The sequence below is a fragment of the Lagopus muta genome, chromosome 4 (assembly GCF_023343835.1).
Source record: "Lagopus muta isolate bLagMut1 chromosome 4, bLagMut1 primary, whole genome shotgun sequence".
NCBI classification, from domain to species: Eukaryota; Metazoa; Chordata; class Aves; order Galliformes; family Phasianidae; genus Lagopus; species Lagopus muta.
The window spans coordinates 12,030,345-12,054,581 of NC_064436.1; the positions used below are offsets into that span (position 1 = coordinate 12,030,345).

At 41.1% G+C, this 24,237-nt stretch overlaps 1 protein-coding gene across 4 annotated transcripts in view; it reads right to left on the bottom strand.

Moving 5' to 3' along the window:
* Positions 1–24,237, bottom strand: part of ZNF827 (zinc finger protein 827) — a 184,227-nt gene that overhangs the window by 130,763 nt on the left and 29,227 nt on the right. Inside the window, exons 1-2 of one of the 4 annotated variants that reach the window (XM_048942614.1) lie at positions 2,702–2,758; positions 2,197–2,247 (exon numbers count right to left, since the gene is read on the bottom strand). The exons of 1 other annotated variant lie outside the window; for it this stretch is intronic. The gene's annotated coding sequence lies outside the window, so the exon portion shown is untranslated. Of the gene's footprint in view, positions 1–2,196; positions 2,248–2,701; positions 2,761–16,143; positions 16,162–24,237 lie in introns of those variants that run through there. 2 more of the 4 variants (XM_048942617.1, XM_048942616.1) reach the window with 2 other exon arrangements.

Sequence of the window (24,237 nt, forward strand, 5' to 3'; positions counted from 1 at the left end):
CAACGAGAATATTAAAGGATAAAACCTGAACAGTTGTGGAGAAGAAAAAAAGAAAAAGCAAAAACAGTTAAAAGAAAGGAAACCAAAGAGACATGATTCCCTTGTACTGCTCCAGCATCCAGTTGGTTTCAAGATTTCAGAGGTTACCTTCTCAACTAGTTCATGAAAGGGTGTTCGAACAACATCTTCATCATAAAGAAATCTAATCCTTCTCTAAACTTCGTTATGCTAGTGAGATTATCTAGACCATCGCATTTTGGATTTTATCAACCTTGACTGCACCTCCCCTCAGATTCTTCAGTCTTCTCCAAAATAATTCCAGCTTTTTTTAGTAAGTCTCCCTTCACAACACTGCTGCTCCATCCTCAAAAACATTTGGATTCACCTTCTCTGTATGTTCTCTAATCCCACTGCCTCCTTAGTGACATGAAGAACCCAGAGCTGCACACAAATGAACACGTGGGCGCATCACAGCCTGCAAAGCAGCCAAAAAGTCACCTGTCTTTTGTACTCACTATCTTTCTTAGCTGTTTTTTGTTTGTTGGTTTGGATTCTTTATGCTGCCACAGTGACTGCAATGTCTCTAACACCTCTTCCCCAAGGTCAGGAGCACCACAACTCACCTCTGAGTTCAGAAACGCATAGGGAAGAACTTCACTGTTTTTCACTAAATCATGTTTATCTACACTAAAACCTGCAACCTGGTGCTCAGTGATGTCCTTATAGTTTTTATAATAGATGGTGCTCTACCATTATATGCCAGGAATAACAATAGAGCTCACAGGTCTGTAATTCTCAAGGTCCTGTACAGAGTCCTTTTGTTAAATGGAAGGTGGCCATTTTGTAGAGGGCCACCTGCTTGCCTTCCAGCACAGCTGCAGTTCATTATGTGCTTTTATTCAAAAACTCACTCAAATTCACTACAATTACAAGCCTTTGAGAAAAAAAAAAAAAATACCTGCATGGAAGAACTGTTGGAACAAGCACTAAAACATCAGAAAAATGCCAACATCACTGCATACTTGAACTTAGAAAACTCAAACTAGTGACTCAGAGAGCAAGTCCAAATCTAAGGCAGCTCAAAAGGACATTCTTCAAAATGACCAACCTCAGCCAGACAACAAGAGCCAAAATGGGGTCTTCATCAGATCACTGGCATGTAGGAATCCACACAGCAAAGGAGAGAAATCTGTTCAAGTCAAACAGAGCTAAAACAAAGAAAAATGAGGTAGGGATGGAAAGAGTTGCCTCTGGTTGAGAAAAGCAAATGAACAAACAAGTATGAGGAAAACCAAATCAGAGTAAGACCATCCTCTTTCCAACATTTAACCTTCTACCTACCATTGTCTGACCTTCACTTGATCCTACCAGCCCCTCTCCAAAGGCCTCATTTTGAAACCTTCTAAGTAATTGGTGTTGTTGCTAGCTGAATTCTCTCCACCTGGAGCTTCCTGAGCCTGCAGGAGGACAAGGAGAGGAGCAGGTGGCCTGCAAAGAGGCCTGATCAGGAGGGAGGCACAGCTGAGGCTGCCTGCAGCAGGTGGCATGGAGCCTGGCCCTCAGAGACAGCCCAAAAGTCTTTCAGCCACTGGCTGATAGGACTGTGGTATAAACAGCCATTAGCTGAATTAATTCAATAGCTGGGCTCCCCAATTTTGAACCAACCTAACACTTGACTTCTGATACCTGCTGGGGGAAAGCCAGGCACCACAAGCACAGGGCTGGCCAGCGCCTTACGGCCACGATGGCCACTAAGTAGCTACCTGCTGGGAAAGCCTTAGGTTTTAGATTAGTCAGTGTCTAGTTAGCAAAAAAGAAACACCATTTCATTTTTTGGATTTAGCATAAATGTAATTTAATTCTATGTTCCCCCCGTCCCCCCAATTCTAAAGACATGTCAAATAGTAACAAAAGTATTTTATGCTTGTTTTTTTTTTCCTACATGATTTTATTTTTTCTTCTTTCTTCCTCTGTTGTCCTCCCTTCCCTTTAGCCTTCTGTGGTTAATACTCCATTTTGACATTAATTTCACCTCCTACAATTGGGCAATATCACAAAGACAGTTTTCACTGAAAACCACTGAAAAAGCAAGGAGTGGAAAAAAATTAACATCCTTTCTGTAAGTTTTCTTTACATTGTTAATTTCCTGTAGTATTTCAATAACTAAGGATAAAAGAGGCACTTGATTTTACTTACATTTATTAACAGCTTTTGCACCTCTCTCCAGTGGAGAAAAAGGCTAAAAACCTGCAGCAGACAAGATATAAAGCAGTATGTTTTTAAAAAAAGTCTCTCAAGCTTTCCTCAGAGAGAAACCTCAAAACAAACTAACAAGGTTTTAAAACAGAAATTAACCCAATGTTTTTTCAACTTTCAATTCATATTGAGAAAACTAAAAGATTCCCTCACACACACCTCATCAGTTCTAAGGAGAGACAAAAAGAAAGGCAAAAAAGAAATCCAAACAAGCAAAAAAAGATACAGGTAGACAACAACAACCAGCACTTTGAAATAATAAAATGATACAATAAAAATTGACTACTTCTTAAGACATTCACTTTGAGTTCATGGGGGAGATGAAAACAGAAAGCAAAGAAAAACGTTTTGGTGGTTGTAGAGAAAGGCAACAGCAAATAATCAGTTCCAAATTACACACAAAAAAGGGAATGGCCATAGAGTAGTTAAAGAAAGACTTGCTTACCCATTCCAAAGATAATGGCTCCCCACATACTTCAAAAGAAGGGAGCTCCAGCTAGACACCCTTCTCTTATGGCAGCCAGTCCTTAAATAAAGCTTGGGAAGGGGTAGAAAGTGGTTTCACATGAAGTGCTTTCACCTGTGCTCCCAAGGCTAGCTGTGTCCCTTCACCAGGTGTGCAATCATTGGTTCAAGCCATGATTTAGCAATTCTCATGCAGTGGTAGAAGACAACAACTACCTGCAATCTTTTGTTATCTCACAGAATAGCTTCTATGGAGATGGAACTACCTAAGGAGGACACAAGTTTTATCTTATTTGAGTCTGATTCTTACATCCCAGATCAAAGCTGAAGACTGCTGTGTATAGTTGCTTTTAAAAGCAAAATCAGGCCTATAAAATATGTTGCAAATGGGAAACTCAGCTCTACCTATCCTGGTAGAATTTCTGTCCTTTCAGATACCAGTTGAAAGCTCAGATGAGGAATGCCACCTTGGAGAATTTCCATCTCTTTTTGTGGTTTGTAATGAGCACAGGTTGATTGTTATCCTTTCTGTTTCCCAAGAGACACTAAGGATATGTAAACAAGTTCAGGCATCTGTAAACACAAAAGTGTTTGGAAACCTGTGGTAAAGGTGGCCATTTTGCCAGACTTACCCTTTGCATCCTGTAGTTCTCAGCACTGTCCTTTTGATAACATTCCCTGAAGTATTCATAGAATGATTTTAAAGGATGAAGGAGTGACACAAATGCTAATTGACTTGTGCTGCTGCAATAATCCATGACTGTATACATACAGACAGCACTGTCTGCAGCCAAATGTACACATGCATCTGCAAGTGGAGGCAGGGATTTGAATTCATAACTTGGTCTTCACCTGGATTTAAAGAAGCAGACTGCTATTCGTGGGCATCTTTAACCCGTTGAGGTAAATAGTAGCAGTGCATTTTCACTTTGGCGGCCAGAACGATAATATGCTCCCAGACAATCCCACTACTGGAAAAAATGCCACAGTTCCTGTATGGCTTTCTGGGTATCTGTGCAGATACTGGTGCTGTTCTACTGAACAGCTGACCCTGGTGTCAGATTTAACTCTCTCAGTGCCCCAGCTCATGGTGCTCTCCACGTACACATCACTATTTTTTTCCACGGCTTGTCTGAGGTGTCTAGTAAGTGGAAATACAGTTTACAAGCATATCAAAACTATTTAAATTTGAGCGTGAAGTGAACTACTCCAAGCATCATTAACAACATTTAATAAAGAGAACATGCTCACAAATGTTCTAATGTATCAAATCCTTTTTGATACATTAATTTTTAAGCTTTCTAGCTAGTCTAATACTCCAATCTAATGTGACCCTGTAGGATTTAAACATGAACTTAGAAGGATGTTCAGTGCTTATACTTATTAATTTTATAACAAGGGATACAAAGGATGTATTTGCAAAAACTTTCTGAAGGACTGTATTAACCATATTCCCTTTCGAGGCAAGATAGCCTTACCTGCCACACCACCTGAATAAGAAAACCTGTAGTTACCTGAAACAATGATGAAATTAACTTGCACTTACTAGCTCTTATTGTCTTACATGTGTGAATATCCCAAAGCATTTTCTATACTGTAAGGGTCAGTCAGTTTGTGGACACCAGCAAGAGTCAATGTGAAGCTGCATGAACTGAAGCTAAGCTGCTCAGGACAAGCAGCAAGAATGCCATAGCCAACTGACACTGAAATTTATGAAGACAGAATTTAATCATCTAAACAAGGCCTGGGAAGGGGCAGTACTGCTACTCTTACAAAGAACCTGATCTGCCCCATACCACTTTCAGCACAGCACACTTGACAGCTAGATACTTGTTAACTTCTTTTTATCTGTTGTGCTTCTGTGCATATGAATGATAGGTCATCACAACAGAACTTCTTCAGTCTAAAGAAGCCCAGATTAGTCATAGAACCAAGGTGGTACCAGCTCATAAATACTCTTTTCATTAAGCGCATTTTAATTCATTTTTTAATTAATTAATAATTTCTAAATTACATACTTCCTGGTTCAAGCAGTGGATAGACTGAGCAGAGGTGAACTGTTGCTGGATCTAGCGCTCACCAAGGCAGAGGACATCATTAAAGGTGTTAAGATCGCAGGCAGCCTAGGCTGCAGCGATCACATCCTGGTTGAGTTTGCAATCCTGATGAACATGGGTCTAACAAAGATTGGGGTCAGGGCCCTGAACTTCAGCCTAAGGAACTGTTGGAGGCAGTCTCCTGGGAAGCTGTCCTTACAGACAAAGGAGTGGAAGAAAGCTGGCTGCTCTTTAAGGATGCCTTTCTGAGAACGTAAGAGCTCTCTGTCCCTCAGAATAAGAAAGCAGGCAGAGGAGGCAGGAAGCCCACATGGCTTGGCAAGGACCTGCTCTAAGAAACTGTACCAGCTGTGGAAACCAAGTCATGTCACCTGGGGAAAATACAGGGATGCTGTCAGGACTTGCAGAGAGGACATTAGGAAAGCCAAGGCGCAGGTAGAACTGAATTTGGCAAGGGATGTTAAAAACAAGAAGAAAGGATTCTATAGGTATGGGCCCAGAACAGGCAGGCCAAAGAGATCGTACCTCCTTTGGTAAGTGAGAAAGAAGAACTGGTTATAGCAGATTTGGAGAAGGCTGTGGTACTAAAGGAGTTTTTTTTTTTACCCCCCTCAGTCTTCACTGACAGCCAGGATTCTTGTATTTCTCTCATCCAGAGGAGGGCCACAAAGATGATCCAAGGGCTGAAGCACCTCCCCTATAGGGACAGGCTGAGGGATCTGGTCTTGTTCAGCCTGGAGGAGAGAAGGCTCTGAGCAGACCTCATTCCACTCTCAGTATTTGAAGGGGATTATAAAAAGGAGGGGAATCAACTTTTTACTCAAGTAGAGAGTGACAGGATAGAGGCAAATGACTTTAAGCTCAAGGAGAGAAGGTTTAAATTGGATGTCAGAGGGAATTTCTTCAGAGGGAGAGTGAGGTGCTGGAACAGGCAGCCCAGATTTGTGGATGCTCTGTCCCTAGAGATGTTTAAGACCCCCATCCAAACAGGTTGGATAGGGCCCTGGACAACCTGGTCTATGACCAAACCTGGAGGTTGGTGGCCATGCCTGTGGCATGGGGATTGGAACTTGATTCTTGGAGATCCTTCCAACCCAAGCCATTCTATAACAATCAGCAGAAGTACGGGATGAAAGAAGACAGAAATGGGGAGAATTAATGGGGAAGAAGGAACTGCAAAAAGAAGAGAAATCAATTTTAATAATAGCTTGACAATTACAATTAAATAATCCAAAGCTCAAGCTGAGCATTTTTGTTACACCCTGCATGAATGATGTTTGTACTTTGGAACCTTTAAAATATTTAAGCAGAGAAGAAATGAAATGAACTGCAACCAGTTAAGGTCATCCATTTAGGATAAAATTGATAAAATATTAAAATGAAAGAAATAAATTTTCAAACAGAGATACTAAGGCTTCGTACAGATTTATTATTCAAAGCAGAGGAACATGCATGACCTCTAGGCCATTACATAATGGAGAAAGTGGATAGAGCAGTTCAAACGAGCAGGAACTGCAGGCTGCAAAGGCAAAAAGGGAAGATGGATTGAATATTCTACAAGCCAGGGCTTTGCTTCCTGGGTACTCTGGCTGGGCCCCAGAATTAAAGCACTGCATTCTCACAGCTAGCTATCAGACCCAACTACTACACTGGGCTTGAAAACTTTGGAGCAATCACGTATTTTTAATCACAAGGCTGATTTTACGTATAGCTGGGTTTGTTTGTTCCCAATGGCCAGCTTTTAAAACAGGGGTGCTCTCAGACTGCTGAGTTTCAGAGCAGGGCCTTCTTTGGAATTGTGACTTCACCCTCACATTTTGTAGAACGGCCTGAGGTCAGGACAGCACAGGCTGCCCAAGGCACAACGCATCATACTTCTCTCTTCCAGTGGGCAGCTCTGCTGGCTGACAGCCAGTCTCCTCCTTGCTCACCTCTGCCTTGTCAGAGCTTGAAAACGCCCAGTTCAGACTTGGGGCACCTTCAATGGAAATGGTCTTAACTCTCACAATAACTTTTCTTTAAAAAGAGTTCAGACTAGTCACTATTTATTACACAGGATTTACTATACAATGCTGTTCTACAGAGTTCTCAACTTTTCTGCATATGAAGTATTTGGGATCAATCTTCCCTAGATGAAGAAGCAGCTCCCTGAAACAAGGATTATCTTCAAATATTTTTCAAATCTATTGAAGAGAACAGATTTTGTTCCTTGAAAAACTGATATTCAACCTGAAGGCCCTTGCCTCTGAACCCAGAGTTCCAATGCAACTCCATCACTCTCCCGATGGCAAAAGACACTCAATTCATATATCCAGAAGTGCTGCACCTAATATTAGCCTGTGAGAGGGATAGGCATTACAAAGGTGCCTATCACTTGCTATCATTAGGTGACATGATAGCAAAGCTTTTTCTGTGGATTAGCCTCCCTAAAGGATATGCAGAAGCACCTAAAATATCAGGAAAATAAGCGTCACTGTTTGTGATCTTAAGTCCTCCTCTAATGTATTTGATCATCTTCCCATTCCTACTCAGCTGTAATTACTCCACATGGAAAATAAATCTTTGCATTTGCAGAGCAAGCACTTGTTTCAAAACCTCTAAGCTCCTTCCAAAATTAAGTATAAACATTATTAGCTTGATTTTATAGATTGTCCAAGTGGAAAGACATGGACAGTTTAAAAATGAGGTAGAATCAAGGATGTCGACAGAAACTGTGGTGCTACTCCTCTATTCGTGGCACTGCAGCAGGCTTCTCTAATGACTTCTGGCAAGATGCTTACTTACCTCAGTGGAAAATGGGGATAATGAAATGGGTCTGACCTTTTGGAAACGGTACGAACGCAGTCTTCGTACAGCCTACAGAGGATGGAGATTTCAGTGGAAGAACTGCGACAAGTTCTCAGCTGGGGCCTATATCTCAGGAGACAATAGATCCTAGAGGTCTCTCTCAATTTTCACAGGAACTAAGACGATTCTTTGGGGGAAAAGGGATCAACTGAGTTCAAAAATCTCAATTAAAAAAACCTACCTTATCTCCCCCTGCTTAGCTTGCACAACTGAAAGAATAGCTAACTACAAAAATAACTACAATTTCTTTAAATAACTGCTACTCTTGCCCTTCATAGGTGGCTTACATTTAACATTTTAGTAGTATAATTCATTTTCAGGAATACAAAGAAATATGAGGCACTTAAGAAAAAGAAGTACGATAATGTTCTTCAGGCTCTTAATCTTACTCCCTCTAATAACATGCAAGTTTCTCATCACGTTCTAGTTTTCAGTTATGTCAGAACAGAACTGTTCTGTGTCCTGAACTAAAAAAGACAGACTGCATTTCTAGTCCAGCTGATAAGAAACCTGTTATTCTAGTTCTAAAATAATGCTTCTTCATTTGAGTAAAAATGAATTTTTGCTGACACAGCTACACTAGCCATGCTGATTAAAACATGGGGGTCTACGTTACCAAGTACCTTTCCTCCAGAAAAACCAAGCAGCAAATGCCTAAAGCAGTGAATAACAAGGGGAAATGTAAGGTAACACATTCTCAGTACAGCTCTGTAGTTTCTAGCGATTCAGGAATTTTCTTGAGATAGAAACAGTAGCTGCATACTTGAATGTCTCCAGCAGGTTTCCCTTCATTAAGTTGTTAAATTACATTTTTGCTATACAAACAAGGGACATTCAGAAAATCTGAACGTTTCTCTTCCTCAGAAGTCTGGGAGAAGGGTTTTACATGGTAAGGCTGAAAAAGCAGCAAGCTCCCTTTTCAAATAAGGCAGTAAGAAAACCCAACAAGCCTAGAACCAGATAATCTGAAAAACTTGCACTAAATTCCTTGAAATTTCGCAGAAGCAATCTGCTATGCCTTCAGTGCAGACAAAGATATGTTGTAGCCAACATCATTTTGAAAAAATGAGATAAGTGTGTGTGTGTTGGGAAAGGGGATAATAGAGCTTCCTATTAATGGAAGGCAGTCTGGCTGCAGTCTGAACTGTGGTGTCTTCCCTCCCCATAATCATGGCATTAATTACTTCATAGGTCAAATTATGTTTCTGTTTGAAGAGTTTGGCCGTCTACGTGAACCAGGGCACGCATACTTAGACCCGCTATATACTCCAGCGAGGGCTTTTATTCTTGCTTGATGCATGTGGGCCAACAACTCAGATTTTCAGCAAAGACCAGTCTCTTTTCTCTCTCCTGCACAACGACAGTCTGCTTCCATAATACACAGAACAAGCATACATTAATTGAATCTGAGGGCAAGTACACTTCCTTCTCCAACCATATGGACAGGATTTTTCTTTAAAATAAAAAGGCCAAAAAGGGACTGGAACAATGCCCGAAGGGGAGAATAAAGACAGACACTTAATGGTGAGCTCACTAGATTTATAATAGCAGGGGACACTATCATCCTTTCCAGCCAGCTACCCAGTTAGCAGTAATGCTTATATCACAGGAAAGGCCCAGGAGATTCTTCTTCAGAAAATAATGGATACAGCTATTAATATACTGGGGTTGCCGCAGCCATCCACTTCAGATATTGATCATAAATTATATTGTTCAGATACAAAATTACATAATCCAGGCAGGCAATCAGAAAGGCTTTTTGTGTGTGCATCTACCGCTGTTATTCAGAAAAGTTGCACGGTAAAGTCTGAAGAAATTAGAGTCTCCAAACAGCCATGAGATTTGAATAAAAATATTAATTACTTAAGCACAAGAAGAGCCTGCTTGAGAGAGAGGCTAAGGGCTCATCACAGGAAACATGCTGGTTCTTCCATTGATCCAACCCTACAGTTTCCAGAAACAGCTCGTGAAATAATGATGATTGTAATGGAAGACTTGTAAATTGGGAAGAAGCAGAGAACATCAACACATGGTAGCACACAGCAAGGTGAAAGCCCTTCCACAGTAAGTCCAGCAGCCTAGAAGCAAACTATTTTAAGATGAACAGTCCTGGTCTCGAGTATTTACAGCCTTAACTTATTACTGTGCACGTAGATGTAGGAATTTGGTTCTCCAAAGCTAAACATGGGAAACACGACAGGGGAACAGAAAAGAAACCTGAAAATATCTAAGCTGCTAACTCTAAATGCATTACAAATATCGCAAAGTTGTCCTAATGATTATAGCACTTCAGAGACTAGTGATACTGCAGTCATCCGATTTCCCTGCTGGTGTTGAGACAAACAGTTCTAATGCTATTACGTTTTTATCAATCACAAAGGTTAGGATTTTTTTTTTTTGTAAAATGACAACTAATACCCTCGAATGGGCACCGCTATGGGAGCCGAGTTGCAGAAGGCCTTAAAATCAGGCCTTGTGATAAGGTTGTGACTGAACTCCAGCAACATTCCTGAACCCTCTATAAGCTCCTGTCTTATGATCTCCAAATGAGCACATAGCACAAGAATTCCCACTGAAGTTAAGAGTCCTTTACCACAGGTGCCTGGTGCTCTGGAGGATCAGACCATAAGCAAAGCTTACATATTAATAGAATAAGAACACTGTACCCTTTTAACCGTATAAGAATCTTTAACACCACCTGTTAAAAAAAGAAGTCAAAGAGGATAAACATAATACAGCAACTTTGAAAAATTCCCTTACTTTCTGGCACACAGATTCGAGCCGCAGGGTCACCAAACCCTTTCACCTTTCTCAGATAGATAAGATGACTACCGCAATATTTAACACAAGATAAGCCACACAAGCATTTGACTGGATTTGACCTCTTGGACCGCTTACAAATCCAAGAGCTTGTGTAACCTCAACTGCTGCAGAGAAACGGATATTTTTGCATTATCCCTAACTCCAAGAACCAGAACCTCACAATCAAATACCACAAAGTGTTCTAAAACTGCTAGCCAGTGATCCTCCTGAAAACATTTCTTTAGCTTTAGCTTCTAGTGCCAATGGCTAAATGGCGCAAATGCCAGGCTGAGCATCAAGCATCCACGCATGTGCAGAACTGCATCTCCACATTACATACCAGAGAACACATCAGAATGCCCAATAGTTCTGCTAGGTCACACCAAGGCACATCTAGCCCAGATTCTTGTCTGCCACAGTAGCCAACGGCAGATGCTCATTGAAGAGCAGTAACAGAACCAAGCCATACTTGGTGCAGCCACATGTACTAACAGGAGCTGCTGTGCCCTGTGATGAACCACTCTCACAGAGCCCAGTGTGGATTCTGGGTGTTTAGTAACACTATTCACTCTCCTGAGCAATTCTGAACTTCCTTTACCCACCACAGCTGTGCCACCTGGTGCTGCAGAACTTGTATTGGAGGATGAATTGATGCCCACCACGTTCCTTTCCTCAGATAGGCAGCTCTTCTCTGTCATATCTTACATTTGATGCCACCTCGGTTGCTCAGGTGCCTCTGCAGGAAGGAGTCAGCAGACAGCACTCACGTCACTGGCACTCAGTTGGCACCAGGGTGACCAACCAGCCCTCCAGCAGCTGCGGTGGCTGGGTAGCCACATAGCCACACCTCACACAGCAGCATGCATTCCCCACAGCCAATAGGAGAGGCTACGCTGGAGACGGGGGCCAATCCTGGCACAGAAGGAGCTGCTGCAGCCAATGGGAGGCCAGAGCAGCAATGCCAGGCAGGGCAGCAAGGTAGAGCAGTGGCAAGATGGCGGCCCTGATCTCCCAGTTGCAGTGGGCAGCCACGCAGCAGGAGCATGTAGGCTACTGCTAAGGGCAATGAGGAATGCAGTCGAGTATCAAGCATTTTTACTGCTAGGGGTATGCCATCAGAAAGAGTCTGTAAACCACTGCTGTAAGGATCAGTACCTAAACAACCAAAGCGCAACTTCCATTAACTGATTATTTTTCTATGAAAAAACACAACTGGCAAATGCCTCTCAGGGCTCTGTGCAAAGACCACTAAACTAAGTGGTAGCCTCCCCTAGAATGTCAAGCGTGCTTAGATCAGGCCCAGAGTGGGCATGAGGCCTTCCTGGCACTGTGCAAAGAAGCATCATGCAGCTAAAGACCGTCCCGTGTGATCACACAGTTAAACGTACAAATCAAGTATTAGCGCTGAGCAAGATGAACACTCTCCAGACCACGGTAAAAGAGCTCATAAAGTCTAAATTTAACTGTCAGCAAGGTACATTTCCCAGTGTCATACAGCACAATTATTAAAGCACAACACTTGACACCGCTCTTTTAAAATAACCAAATACACAAAACACAAGTTTTAACAAATAACTGCCTTCTCTTACCCTAACAATGGATACCACCTTATTGCCCACTGAGACATCCACTCAGGAGGAGCACAGCATCGCTGCTAACAAGAGGCACTTTGTGGTATGAGACAGCAACCTTTCCCTGTCGTGGATTTCTTCTATTATTGATGGTTGTGCTTGGGTGGCATTGATCAGCACTCGTTTCTCACTGACCACAGGGGCTCTGCTAGCAGGAGCCCTGCTTATATCGATGCCAGTCACGCCATCTCTCAACAGGTTCAAAGGCACAGTCTTTCCTTGGATTTGAATGATTAAGAAGGGCACCTGAAATATTGCTATCACTGCCACTGCACTCCAGAGGTGTTTCACTGTAATGCAACACTTTTATGCACCAGAAACTATTGCAATAAGAAAGGTAAGTGCATTTATTCAAACACCTAAAATCAATCATCAGCTACTAGAAATAGATCATGTCTGAAAAGCCATTGCTTAGCCTGCTCAGCTCCAACAGTAACTTCACTGTCATTCTGCCTCTAACTGTACCACGAACAGGAGGGTCAAAGAAGAAAGCTTAGAGCATCAACATATATTTTCTTGATGCTGGACCCCCCTCCTCCACCCAGTGGAACTTGAAAATCTCTCATCTGGCTTCCTGTGCTCTTTGCGGAGCTACTGCAGCACTTCCCAAACAAAATTTGGTAGATGCAAAAAGATGCCTGATGCTTCCAGAATGCCTTTAATTGAATAAAACACATGATTATTAATGATATTTAATTATAGAGGATATCACTGAAATTACATTAACTCTAGAAGAATGTACAAATATAAAACCAGGGCTGCATTTCAGCACTGACACACTACTACACCACTTTTGTTAATATGATCAATAGGACACTGATGGATGGGTCAGCACTGGACTGTTCTCTAGGTACTGGCACACTTGTGTTGCAGTGGCTGCTGCTGTCATTTCTATCTGTACACAAGGGAGGGACTTGGATCATTTCAAAGGGTACAGAGGGGCTTATTCATTAGCCCGGCCTCACAAAAGCTTACTCTACTGCAAAATGGAACTGGCTACACCTACCCTAACATAATCAGAAGACTCTATCAACCAATGTCACAACAAGTAACACCTTCTAGATACCCAAAAATCATCTTAGACCTTAGGAAAAATCTTTCTTTAGTGTAAGGTCACAACAGCTGGTTAGCCTTCCAGTACTGCAGGCAGCACGAGCAACAGCCAAGATGGTTTAGTGGCTGGAAGGGCACTCTGGCAACACCAAGCTCTTGGCTGCTGCTCAGACTTGCTCGTCTCTGTGCTCCTAGCAGAACAGGCAATGCTCATGTACCTGCACCTCTCTGCTGTCCTGCCTCAAAGACCACTGCTATCCTTAGCACAAAGAGTCTCTCTCACTGCCTCCAGGCGCTGCACAATGACAATATATTTTCTTAGAGTAAGTACCACGATGCCCTTTTTAGAAAAGGGGATAACTGACTCACAAATGTATAGGTGGCTTACCCAACATTACAAAGCTACATCAAAGTGGTAATTCTTATGTAACTCCTGGGGAGAGCAGCATATTTCACTGAATCATACTGCTTCCCAACCATAAATAATGATACTTGGATTCAGCACATTCAGATCTGAGCTATTTTGTCCCAGACTGAAGGCGAATGAAATCAACTGTTTCTGTCCTCAAAAACCTGCAGAGAAATAGGGTGTACTTCAAGCTTATTTTATGAGAGAGAACATTGTGAAACAGAATACAAGGTGGTGGTTCCCAGGAAACTGTTCATTACATACTTAAATCGGTAATAATAGGCAAGAATAAAATCACTTAAAGCCTAATTTTACTGAAGGCATGCTTATAATATTTAAAAATAGAAATTCCGAGGAAGCACAGACTGTCAAAAGCACACCATGTGCTAGGTAGGTCAAAGTCACATATCCCCATTCACAAGCAACACCCCCCCAAAAGCCTAGGGCCTGCACCAGGAGGTGCACTGTTGTAGAGGCTTTTGGAGGTGTTCTGTCAGACTCAGGGCCCCAAAGCACGACACACTCTGTACCAAGGTCCAGCTACTGTTTCTTCACCTCCAGCACTCCTCACTGCCATTCACACAGGTGAAAAAGGGGAAGGGAACAAAGCCTGCCGCACACCTTCAGCAGGCTTTTATCTCAACATTTTTATTATTACTATTGTGTTACAGACTGGAACACGTCAACAGGAGACGAAGAGGAAAGATGGCTGAGGAATTAAATTATATAGAATGCTGAACAAGCCTATTTCAGTCCACTGTGGTTTAGATTTGCCACCTGACATGATAAGTTAAGAAAGGTTACGTTACTCTTCAGCTCAAAACGCACCTGTCCAGGAAGCCCTAACATCCCTCATTAAAAAGGATAGTGCATGACCTAGCATTGAGGTTAATACTAATATGTTCCCCTGGAGCCATGACTGTGGTCCCTCATTAACGTTATCCTCTGAATGTTGATCTAAATGCTGGCACCCTAATAGATAAACAGAATCTGCCAGTTTTCATACCTTGGAGACAAGAGGCTAGAATTTAAGATGGCTATCCCTTGAATCAGGCGAGAAGAGTTCTGTTGTGTTCTGCTTTTGTCTTAAGTGTCGACAGATCTTGAATTAGTCTTCACATGATGCCAGTAGCTCATAGATAAAGCTGCAGTGCTCAAAGAAAATAGGTTATCTTCTCCCACTGTAAGCTGCTATTTCCAAGAAGTCCTCTGAAGTAACCATGCAGTTTGAATTTGAAAGAGCCATTAGCCAGGAAATATTAACTAAACAAAGAGAAATAACTGAGCTCACGTGACCAGTTTTCCAGCTATGACCTTAAATTCTCCATAAGGAGAAGGTGTTTTAACAAGTCAGATATTGCAGTTAAGAGTCACCAATGTAGTTACTTGAACTGAATAGTGAGCAATGCTGCTTCAGTGGAAAGAATCTAAGAACAGACACACAGATACACAATAAGAACCCAGCCTTATTTCAAGAAAAAATTTTAATATTCAAGCACATGATGCTTCTATTTTGTGATTCTTATAGTGTGAGACCAGTGTAAGTAAGCAATAGCTCTAAGCATGCAATTTAATACAAAGAAACCATGAATGAAATCTATTGTTCTCAAAAAACATTTGTCAGAATACTCAACAATCACATGTGCGTGTGTTTTTAGGGACAGAGTGTAAGCATCAAGTATGATCTCAAAGAACATGTAAGACATACTAGAAGACTCACATGAAACTCAAACATTTAAAGTTCCACTCAATTTTGACCTTTCTGTTATTGATGCATGAAGTCCTCACTGGTTAGTTCACTTCAGACTCCTGAACCAGGGACACACGTGCTCACAGAATGTATGCTCACTGACACTGAATGTTTGCCTGAATCACGGCCAGAGTGAACAGATGAGCTGAACGTCATGCCCCAAATAGCAATGAACCAGTACTTCAATTCATAGATAAATACAATCCAGCCAAACAGCAAATGGTTATTAAATGCACAGAGACTTGATACTCATTTAAGGGTTCAGAACTCGTTCTCATAAAGCCATCGCATATCTGCTTAACAGGTGAGCAACAAAACCTTATAAGTTTACTGAAAAAGGAAGCCAATATCAGCAAAGTTACGGAAGACTCAGACACAGATTTAAGCTCAAAGCTTTCGAAAGCAGGTGTATATGAGTTCCTAGTCCAACGCGCATTTATTCGAACATTGCATTACTATAGCACCTAATGATCCCAGTCATAGGCCATGATACTCTTGCACTTTGCATGCATACTCAGAAGAAAAGCACATTCCCCAGACAGTTTCCAATTCAGTTATAAACAAAAGATTCAATAGGGGAATACAACATAACAAGTACAAGCAATGAAATGGGTTGATGTAACGCACTAGCTTGAAAAACGCTCATGTAATAGAGTTCTTCTTATTTTTACCTTCCCATTGCCATTAAAAATAGCTATAGAGTCCCTTCATCTTTGCCTGACAACACTTCCCAGGTAACTATATACCATGGGGATGCTGCACTGTAGAATCAATGAATATAAAGATGCTATAATTACAAAATAAACAAGAGAATTTGGCAAAGCAGATTACAACACCAGAAGAGAATAGCTAGAAAGCTGTTAGAAAGCTCACCCACATCCTGGGCTTGCTACAAAACTCCAGAAAAGGGATCTCCAGAAGAGATCCTTCCCCATAGGCAGTCAGCCCTTAAATTGGTCTAGGAGAGGTGCAGCCAGGCTCCACCCCTTCCAGCAGCACAGGTGAATTGCCTTCACCTGTGCTCCCAGGGCTGACTCAGTGCTCGCCTCAGGTGATCAATCAGAGGTTCAGGCTGTGATGCAGCAGTTCCTATACATGCATATACATGTATAGGAATATAATATACATACATATACATGATCATAAATGGGAAAACCACCAAAGATCAGAGGGAAATGAGGCATGAAATGGTAAAGCACGGTCTAGAAATATTTACAAGTTCTTTTGTTAGCAAAGGAAGGGGCTTTTGCAAATGACCCTTCTTTAGCAACAGGATTCTCTGTGGGTACAACAACACGGGACTTAACAACTGGTAAACCTTCCATGTAACACCAATTTTCAAAGAGCTTATCAATGTCTCTCTCCTGAATGTCCTCCTTATTTTTTGTTTAAACTATCCTAGTTTTACATATGGAGAAAGAACAAGCTTAATCAGGGCAAATATAATAAGCCTTTCATCAATTCAATTATCCATTTAAGCACTCACTCATTGAACTTAGCCATAAAATGTTAGTTGCAGTGCTGCTCCTGTCTATCAGCATGTGTCCCTGCATCCTTTGTACCCTCAGGGATGTTTTATCTTTTGAGCGGTGTGACAGTAAGCCTTTGAAGACTGGCCTTGGCAGAACTGTGTAACCAATATATTGACAAATAGAAGATAGCATGGAAAGTGAAGCCGTTCACAACTTACTTAGGTCTGTCAAGCAGCTTTTCATCACCAGACACAGGATCCCTTAAAGCTATTAGGGGATGTTCCAAGTCACTAGCTTACATTAACTGCATCTGAATTTTTTCCCCCAGGAATCCATGGATCCACAGCAAAATCACTTCCTGTATCATTTGCCGATGTTTTTACTTTTTGCAAAATATAATTATCATATCTCTGAGCGCACGCAGGGCTGGTCAAAATGATACACGGTTAGGTGTGGAATATCACAGGGATCTTCAAGATCCCAGCCAACCATCATTTCAGATTGTGTAGAGAGCAGATACACAGCTATATTGACATCAGTGCCCTCTTTTGGGGACAGTACTACACAGATTGGCCAACGCTGGTTTCCTCCTTGTTTTGCCTTGCCTGAATATTACTGTTTCAGTGCCCCAGTACCTCAGCTAGGAGAAGAAGAGGGTTCCGATTCCTGCTGAGAAGCAGGAATTAAAATTACAATTTCTGCAAGAAATCAAGAGCTACTTTTTATGTTGTCAGCATTCTTTTCATCCTTCAGTATGCTTTTCCAGAACAAACTGCCAAAATACCAAATTACTCAAAGTTGATTTTCTCAAATCTTAGTTTAAAGGAACCGACTCTCTTGAGGGTATGTATGCCCACATACCTTACTTTCCTGTCTTCAACTGCAGTCACCACACAAATGCTAACACAAGATACTAACACAAATGCTAACACTGGACCTTAAGACTTCTTGCAGTGTTATGGTCTTTTCAGCATATATTCTTGCATACATGGTTTAAGAACAGCACAGCTTCTTTCACTTAGGAGCTGGAAGCATATTTAAGAAGGGACTTAAGAACATTTTAAATTAGCCTTCAAACTCACTGCCAAATATTTCCTAGACAAAGCATTGTGTTTGCTGGTCTAATGTAGAATAGAAGAGTAAGTTTTGAAACTGGAGTGCTGTGCTATCCTAGTGAAACAATCGTGTGCCCAGCTAATGGCAGGCTATATGGCTGTCAATATCACTTTCAAGTTATTAGGTCCAATCAATGTTAAATAAAAGGAAAAAAGGTGGTCAACAGGCAATCTAGCTTTCAGCTTAACACTCCCTGGAGGATTTTCATTATCCTTTCCTTTGCTGCTCTCAAGGTTAGCTCTAGCCAGACTATTTCTAGCTTCAACTTCCTGGAGATAATGCACGCTCACAATAGCCCTGCTCCTCCGTCAGTGTGCCCTTCCACCTGAGGAAGCAGAGTCCCTTCTCTTTTCTATTATTTGTGACCTTTTCCTGGGTTAAAAGGTCACTCCTGAAGCAGACAGGTTTCACTTCTTATGGTGATTGCAGTGCAAAAAGCAGGCTTCTACCTTGTTAGAAGTGACATCACTGTACATTAAAGACATCATATCTCCTTTCATATTAAAATGCCTGTCAGTTCTGCTGCTCACAGGCTGTAAATCTGCCACAGTGTCTTGTGCTTGGGAGCTTTCATTATGAAAATATGAAGATAAGCACTCTGCTTTACAGTCAGAAGGAAAAAATAGTCTGGGAGTAATAAGGTTGCTTTAAAAATAAATATACCATTTCTTAAACATGGATTATTAAACATAGGGCAATTTTAAAAAGGAATCCTTTCTATTTCAAATCCTCAAGAATTTCAAGCTCAAAAACTGGCACGAGTAAATTCCTGCAGAATTTATTAATGCATGGGCTGTGCACTTGCTCATGCAGTAAATCATTAGATTTTCCCTTTGACTTTGGCCCTCCAGCCTTGAGAGAAATTACATATCGGAATCTAACCTGTTTTTCATCTTCATATCATATAAGCACCAAAAGATCTGTATGTTCTGCACGAAAGTAACAACATCCCGCTGTTACATTTAAACTTCAGAAATACGTAGCAGAGAAATACCTCACAAACAGCAAAGAAAAACACAAGTAGTTGCTGATCATTTTCTCTCTTGGTGTCATTAGGATATTATTAATAGCTTGCCATTCGGTAACGTTTTCATCCATTGATCTGAAAGCACTTTAGAGATATCATTCTTGTTTTACAGAGGGGAAACTGAGTCACAAAGAGGTGAGATGACTTGTCTTTGAGAGAAGCTCAGCAACAGAAGTGAGAAGAGACCCTACACCTCTAAACTCGCCTGCCCAATACTCAACTTGCTTATTTCAAACTGGCAGTTTGTATTGTTTGCGGGCGTATCCCTGAATTGTTCACACAGATTGTGACTCTTCATTTACTATTCACTAATGGAACCAAATTATCAGATATTTTCTTACTATATAAAAAGCTACTCTGATCTCTTGGAGAATACTACGCAACTGCTATTCTCCATTTGCTTGTTCCTGAAATATTTAGAATTACCTCCAACTGAGGAAACACGGGAGCATAGCATACGCATTTTCAAATCTCATCTTCCAGTTCACATACTCAGTTGCTGATTCTCCATTTGGGGAGCTGAAATGAATGGCTCAGGAGTTATTTATAGACAGTGAAACCTTCCATGTCGGAAGCATTGATTTTAATGTCTGAACCCCACATACATGTATTTAGACTGTGCTGTGTGCATTATGTGAAATCAATTGGCAGTGTCAGTTCTGAGCAGACAACAGTCCAGGTGAAAAACATGAAGAAAAAAAAAAATTTGCTTGAGGAAAGAGAACACATAAGATAAGAAGAATTTAGTAGCTGAGGAGATGACATGCTTGGGCCTTGGTCTCAAGAGACAAGACCAGAGTATTCCACATGTGTGTTGGAGGAAGCCAGAGCATGTGTCAAGTCAGTGGAGCTGGAAGTGAAATGAAACAAGAAACCAAAGAACACAGCAAAAACACAGTTTGCTTCTTCACCCTCCAATTTCTCCTGAATGCAGAGGGGATTTTCTTCCTCCTCTTTGTAGAGGTCCTCAGTTCATGTAGAGCAAATCAAAATAGCGAGAGATACAGTTCTTTAATGACCCAAGTCATAAGGATTTATAACCCTTTTTAGAGCAATACTGCCAACACCTTCCCAGCCACAAAAGCCTGCAAGGACTACTGATCAGTCTTTCATATCATCTCCTCTCCTTAGAAGAACTTTTCAAACGTTTTCAACTCCACAGTTCCAAGCCATGCCTACGCTGAGTGGTTTCTCAGCATTCCCTGCATTCCCAACCCTGGCAGCAGTCAGGGTGCTAATGTTAATACCTGGTGGTCTGGATGGCTACAGGGACCTGATGCTACTACCATCTACATTACAATTAGGAAAGTGGGAAAACATGGGTGTTATTTTCATCCTAACTATTTTCCTACAGTTCCTAGGACTGGCGGAGTATCACAGAAGGCAGTTTTTGCTGAGAGATAAAAATGCACCACAGAGGAGCGTGTTGATTTCCTTGTATCAGCCACCTCTCCTCAAGGGTAACACTCATAAGTGTTATCACACATTTGGAAGACTTAACATGTAACCTTCCATATTGCTTTTATATAATTTTCCCAGCAATACTTTTTTATCAAAATAGTCACGAATAAAATACATAGGACTATTTTCTTGCATCTATGTGAACACCATGCAGTCAGATCTGAAGATAGTTTTTGAGGCTTTTGCTACCTCAGCAGTTGCACCACATTGGCAGATCCGTATTTATAGACAGCATCCTTATTTTCAGTACTGCATGCAGAACAGGAAAATAAACATTAAAAAGACAAGAGTTACATGAAGTACTCAGTTAAAAAATTAACTTTTGACTTAATACGAAACTATATGCCTTTGTTGTACTCAGAACACAGTTGTTTATCTTGCATATGTAGTGAGTTTCTAGTCCTCCCTTTCGCTTTTACTTCTTTTTGTTCTTGTTACATTGCAAAGTTTTACAAAATTTTACATTAATTTTGTTATAGAAGTGGTGACTTCGTACTCAGTGGTCAGGAATTAAGGGCACTGGCAAATATCAGCTCACAAATGCCCTAGGAGCAACCTAACACTGATATTAAATCACATTTTATTTCTAAAGAAATTGCGCTCTCCAGCTCTGCAGCTAATAAAGATACAGAACAGAGTGATTATACCACAGTCTCCATTATTTTAAATACTTAATTGTTTGGTTTCCTGAATTAACAGTAGACTAAATATTTATTTTTAAAATCATTGAAACCAGAAATATTTCAGATTTTTTTTATATCTCTTCCCTATTTTCCCTCCACTTCAAAAAGTATTTATACTAATAAAAATAGCTTCTCTCATCTATCTAATCAAGCTTCTGTTAATTAAACGAATGTGGCCACTGAGGAGGTAAGTGATTCACCCAAGGTCACCTTGGAAGCCTCAGGCAGAGGCACATGTGAAGCCAGGCACTCTGAACAACAGACACCATCATTTTTGCTTCTTTCCAGCGCTCTCACAAGAGGAATGCGTATCAGCACTGAACACCAACTTTGTAGCTCCGCTCGTGGCTTTCAGTCTGGATAATATTCAGTAAGACACTCCTCGCATTGACAAACCAAATAATCTTTGTATACTTACTTTCTAACATTTGATTAATCTTCTTGCATTTCAGTAATATCTAATGAGTTCTGCATACTGTACAAGCAACTAAAACAAAAGCTTTACAGCTCCAGAGCTTGAAACCAAACCTCCCTTTTCTCCGCAGGGTAAATGCTTCAGATTACTCAGTTACCTACACTTTTTTTATTTTTTTAAATATGTAATGTTGTGGTCTGTGTCAATAAAACCCAATTTACTACTATTACAACAATTAAATAAATTGTGCCAGCTGCCCCCTCCCATAAAGTAGCACTTCTGGGCTCAAGATTATATCTCATATTTTCTGTATTGACAGAAAAACAAAATAAAAAAAAAACCTCTCAACTTATTTTGGGCTCGATCCACAATCCACCGCTTGCTAAAATCCACTGAAAATCTTTAAGGATCTCTCTGAGGAGAGGTCAACACATATTTTCTTTCTATATGAAATACCTGAGAAGGTTCAGATAAGTGGAAAAATTGCACTGGGAGGCTGGAAGAAGTCAGGGAATGGCAGATCCAGACAGCTCCCCAAAGAGACTCAGTCTTCACCATTTGTGTCCTAGAGCATCAGCTGGATCCTCAGGTACAAAGGGTCAGGGGCACAGCAAGGTAGCTGAACACTTGCCAGTCTTCCTGCTACACTGAATTTTGAGACGAGGTCTTTACCAGGCTACCAATTAGAGCAGCCCCATGTTTACTTCATAATCTCAGGTGGGTGTCAGAAGCAGTTTTGGGGAGTTTTGGGGCAACTTGTATTTCTTTAGTGTCAATATTTTACAAAGCTTAAATGTAGAAGATTGGCTCCACTATGATCATAATTTGGATATAGCCTAGCTAACTGCCCTCCCCCAAAGAAACAAATCAACAAAAGCAAGTGTAGCTTCTAGCCTTTACTGAGTGCAACAGAGAGCATCGTTTTCATGTGATCTGTTAAACTGTGCTTGAACCAAATAGAAAGCTGGAGACAAAAACATGCGACAAAAGGTAATCGTGTCACTTAATACATATTGGATGACATGAACATCCTGGAGCGGGAGCACAAAGTAAGGAACTGAAGACAATAGAATTTTATTAGGCTCTTTGACTTAAATGTGTAGCACAGAACCAATATTTTTTGAGTAAGTTCCAATTTTAAAATACATTAACTTTTTAATGGAGAATATAGCTGGGAATCTGCGGTTCTGATGTTCCTGGAAATAATGCTGGATATGTAAGCCTCCATTTAAGGAAAAAAAAACCCAAAACTTTGATCTTTCATTGTATGAGCAAAGATACAGCATCATTCACATGCTGAAAGGCTTGAATTCTCCCATCAAAATGCATGCAAAGAGAATTGAAAACCTCTCAAGGCTCATGAAAATTCTCATCCCTTAGGGGAAGCCAAGAACACTGTTAGGTACTCTGACGGAGGTGAGCTCTGAAAGCTTCTGGAGATCCTCTCTTTCCAGCAGACCTGAAATTCTGGGAGGAATTGTTATTCCCAGCACCCACAGACCTGTGAACAGCTGTCTGCTTACCAGAAAGTTTGCTGAAAGGGTGAGCAGTCCTTATGTTTCTTTTCTGTTGCCTTTTCCTGCATTCTCCAGTTCTTTAATGCCCCATTTCTCACTCCCCCCAGGATATCGGAAGAATACTTCCAAGAAGCACAAATTATGGCAAAGAACATGGCTCCAGAAGGAATAAGACAGGGATGAAGAGCAAGGATGTCATGCCAACTTCAAGAGAGTGGCCTGCCAGGAAGTGCAGTGTAGTAAGGTCAGCTTCAGTGGTCCTCCGCCTCAAATCTGGCACCAAGTTATATTTGTGCAATCTGGCACCAATTTATCTTTGCGTGCAGCTTCTTAACAGGGCCAAGAGCAAATCTGACCCATGAGCTTGCTGTCAGACAACAGCCTGGGCATCCACAGCAATGAGAGGAAAGCCAAGCCCCATTCTTTAGGCAGAGGAGTTATTTCAGGACTTAAAAGCAGACATGCCACTTGGGTTGAAATAGCTTTCATATCATGATGATGAGCAGCACACGGTATCGATGTATTCTGCTCTTCTGTGAGGATCCTGTGGGATAGCTTTGGAGAAAGCAAGGAGTGTGGAAAGGATCTGAACTAGAACCCACTGCAGGAGTTTTGGATCAGGCCAGTGGACAAAGGGATTTTTCAGCAGCCAGGATATGCTGCTGAAACTTCAGTTTCTACAAACAAGCCATGACAACATGGATTCATTTTGAAATTTCCAGTGTATTTCAAAGATTTTTTTTGTGAGGTCCTGAGTACTGAGAAACCACTGCCTTCAGAGGGAGCAGAATTTCCCCTTGCTTCTCTCAGACTCCGAGAATGTCATACAGTGTTTAATTCAGGAAAGCATGCACTTAACAGTGTTAATCCTGCATTGCAAAGCTTCTCTGCTTTGACATTGTTTCATGGAGGTTAACTTCTGCCCCATGCTCTCAGAGGCTCTGAAAAAGAAGCTCCCTTGCATTTGGAACTAGTACTCAAGCCCTTTAGTTTATTGCACATTTTTCAGATGCTTTTTTGCTTTCTAATCCAAGTAGCCACCAAAGTTATTGTTAAAATTATGAGGTATGCTATGATTTTGGCCCAAATAAGGCTCAGCCTCCACGACACAATTTTCTGGTGAGGACTGCTGGATAAATCCTTTTCCATCCATTGATTGTGGCCAGGGATTACTTAGGCTGAATTCAAAGTCTTTCCATAGACATTCCTTTGTCATCTGGCTTGATGTTCTCCTGCATTTACCTTATGTAAACAGTATTCTTTTCAGAAGAGCTGG